At 39.7% G+C, this 3,778-nt stretch overlaps 1 pseudogene across 1 annotated transcript; it reads left to right on the plus strand.

The window, feature by feature from the left end:
• The first annotated feature begins 712 nt into the window (after positions 1-712).
• Positions 713-1,537, plus strand: LOC306647648 (pleckstrin homology domain-containing family A member 5-like; annotated as a pseudogene). Its single transcript has one exon. The product of its transcript is annotated as a pleckstrin homology domain-containing family A member 5-like (transcript).
• Positions 1,538-3,778: the final 2,241 nt, after the last annotated feature.

The raw sequence follows: 3,778 nt of genomic DNA on the forward strand, positions 1-3,778 counted from the left end.
CTGAACAGACACTTCACAGAAGATATGCAATCAATCAACAAATATAAGAAAACATATTCAATATCTCTGAAAATTAGAGAAATGCAAGTTAAAACTACTCTTTCTTCTCACTCCAATCAGAATGGCAATTATCAAGAATACAAGTAACAAAGTGTGGTTGAAGATGTGGGGGAAAAGGTATACTCATACATTGCTGGTGGGGCTGCAAATTAGTGCAGCCACTCTGGAAAGCAATGTGGAGATTCCTTAGAAAACTTGGAACGGAACCACCATTTGACCCAGCTATCCCACTCCTCGGCCTATACCCAAAGGACTTAAAATCAGCATACTACAGAGATACAGCCACATCAATGTTCATAGCTGCTCAATTCACAATATCCAGATTGTGGAACCAACCAAGATGTCCTTCAATTGATGAATGGATAAAGAAACTGTGGTATATATATACAATGGAATATTACTCAGCCATAAAGAATGATAAAATTATGGCATTTGCAGGCAAATGGATGCAATTGGAGAATATCATGCTAAGTGAGCTAAGCCAATCTCAAAAAACCAAAGGTCAAATGATATCGCTAATAAGTGGATGGGGAGAGAGGGGTTAGTGTTAGGGTTAGAGTTAGGGTTAGGGCGGCCGGCGGCCAGGGAGGATGCCGAGGCGCGGCGATGCGGGCCGGACCCAGCCAGGGCGGCGGGGCGGGCGCCGCCCGAGGGGGTAGGGCGCTGGCGGGGGCGCTCCGGGCCGGGGAGGCGCGCTCCGGCCGCGCTCACTCCGCGTTCCCTTCGCTCCCTTCGCTCCCTTAGCTCTCTCGCTCGCTAGCTCCCTCTTCTCCGCGGCGGCAGCAGGAGAAGGCGGCGGCAGCGGCGGCTGGGGATCAGACATGGCGGCGGATCTGAACCTGGAGTGGATCTGCTCCCTGCCCCGGTCCTGGACTTACGGGATCACTAGGGGCGGCCGAGTCTTCTTCATCAATGAGGAAGCCAAGAGCACCACCTGGCTGCACCCGGTCCAGGCGAGGCCGTACTCACCGGCCACCGGCGGCAGAGCACAGATTTGCCTACTGGCTGGGAGGAAGCATATACTTTTGAAGGTGCAAGATACTATATAAAGAGGCTAACCCAGACTTGCTCTCTGATGGAGAAAGAAATTCAAGCAAATGAGCAGAAGCACTCAAGGTCTCTTGAGGCCTAGGCTCAACTGGGGCAATGTCACTTCTACCACTTTCTCTTGGCCATGAGGCCAACTCAGATTCATGAACTGGAGACAGACTATTTTTTGATGGAAGAGGATGCAAAGTCACATTGGAAAAGATTGTAGATTCAAGGAGGAAATGAAAATTGGGGCATTTTTTGTAATTCGTATAGCATGTGTTGAAAAAATTATTGAACCTAGCTAAAGTTTATGATTCCTCTATCTCAAGTAACAGGGTTACACTTGGTAGAGGCACACCATTGATCTTATACTCCTTTGATTATATGAAAACAATTAAGTGGATACTTGAAAATTATTATATTTTTTTCTTAACTAAATAGACAATTTTTTTTTGTTGATTTTTTTTTTTTTTTTGGGTGTACTGGGGTTTGAATCCAAGGACGCATAACCACAGAGCCACATCCCCAACCCTTTTAAAAATTTTTTGAGACAGGGTCTCTCTTAAGTTGCTTAGAGCTTCATGAAGTTGCTGAGGCTGGCCTTGAATTTGTGATCCTCTTGTCTTGGCCTCCCAAGCCACGGGAATTATAGGCATGCACCATTGTATCTGCCTAAAACAGATAATTTTTAACTCTGGTAAAATAAGGTTATTGATTGTTTTTTTTTTTTTTTTTTTTTTTTTCTTGGCATGTGTGGGTTTTTAGTTTTTTGTTTTTGTGCTGGGGATTGAACCCAGAGGCACTCTACCAATGAACTACATCTCCTATTTTATTTTGAGATGGAGTCTCACTAAGTTGATTAGGGCCTTGCTTGAACTTGTGATCCTCCTGACTCAGCCTTCCCAGTCACTGGGATTATAGGTGGGTGCCACTGCACTGACTATTTATGTATTTTTGATTCTGTTTAGTTGGTTTGAGATTGTGTCAATTAAGACCCAGAATGGGCCTGAGTTCTTCTATTTTGGCAGATGGAGAAGTGAGTTTCAGTTTCTGAGAAGACTTTTAAGATGACCTCCCTGTTTTGGTGATGAGAAAAAAATCTGTGTTCAGTACAGATAGACCCATTAAAGGCCTAACTGCATAGTACATGAACAAGACGAGGTGCTAGAGAGACCTCTGAAATGGCAGAATGCCTTCTTCACAAGGATTCAGCTTACTGCTTAGTGTGAGGCAAATTAAAATAGGGATTTTAAGAGCTTCCTGGAATATCCCCCTGCATACTTTCTGTCTCCACAGCCCTGTGTTGTAGTTTTTTTCAGAATATTTTAAAGGTCTTTTTTTCATTAGAAATGACATTTTTCTAAATGTAAACTATTTAAAGATATAAAATGTTAATGATATATGCAAATACTAAAGGATGATTTAATTAATGTATGTAATGTTATTTATTGAGTACCAAGTCAAATCTAAAATCAAAGATCAAGATTTTCAGATTCACATTTTGTTTTTTGTTCATAAAGTTTTTTTGCATTGGTACCAACAATAGAATTTTAAATGTAAATATCTAATTTCTTATTTATTGCTATTAGTCATTTTGAAAGTTTAAAATATGTGAGGAACTAAAGCAAAATGTCGTAATCTCTAAACCACAAAGTTGGTTAATAGGTAACAAAGTAGGAAAAACAGTAGTGGAAGATTTACAGATTTCCACAACCACCTAGAAATAATTTTAGGAAAAGCATTTTACTATAATCTCATAGATAGGGACTCTTGAAAAATAAGAATAATTAGTTTCAGTTACTTTCTTGTCTTTAACCCTTTGATCAGACTTGTTTAGTGAGAGGAGCTAGACAAGTTAGTTTAAACTGTCTGCTTGTTGCAGTATAGGTCAGTTCTTTTGTTTGTTTTTTATTTTTGTGGTGTGGGGGATCAAACCTGTGTCCTTGCTATGTTAGCTTTCCATCATTGTGACAAAATATCTGAGAGAATTTATAAGGCTCCCAGTTTGGGAAGTTTCATTGCTTTTGGGCCTGTGGCAACATATCATGGTGGGAAGTACAGTGACCTAAGATCATCCATTAGGTCCCCTGTCTTAAAGCTTCCACCATGTCCTAATAGTGCTAAACTGAGGACCCCATGGGCTTTGGGGGTACACTTTAGGTCCAAACTATAGTACTTATGCATGCTAGGCCAGTGCTGTATCACTGAGCTTTGTTTCTAGCCCCCAGGTCAACTGGAAATAGTTTGAATTCTGAATCAAACAATATTTTTTTTATACTGCTTACATATGATGGTAAGAATTTTTTAAATTTTGTGTGTCTTTTATTTATTTCATTATGAGAACTTACCTATGTACCAAATGAACATTTATCTGACATAAAAGAAAAATAAGATGAATAACCACTGCATATGATACTCTTCTTAAAAATATAGAACATGTTTCTGTATAGAAATTTCCCTAACACAGGTAACTAGAAGTGTAATTGAAGTTGTAAGATATGTGCATTTCACCTTTTTTGAATAAATCTAAATTGTTTTCCAAGGTTTATTAGTTGTATTTGCTTCTGTATTATAATGAGTCTGTGTTGTTCCATGTCTTTGTCAGCATTTAATAGTGTCCAGTTTTTGCATTTAATGCCTATTTAGTGGTTGTTGATGTTTTCTTGTGGTTTTAATTTGTATTTCC

This window comes from Sciurus vulgaris (genome assembly GCF_902686455.1).
Source record: "Sciurus vulgaris genome assembly, chromosome: 17".
In the NCBI taxonomy this organism is placed as follows: domain Eukaryota; kingdom Metazoa; phylum Chordata; class Mammalia; order Rodentia; family Sciuridae; genus Sciurus; species Sciurus vulgaris.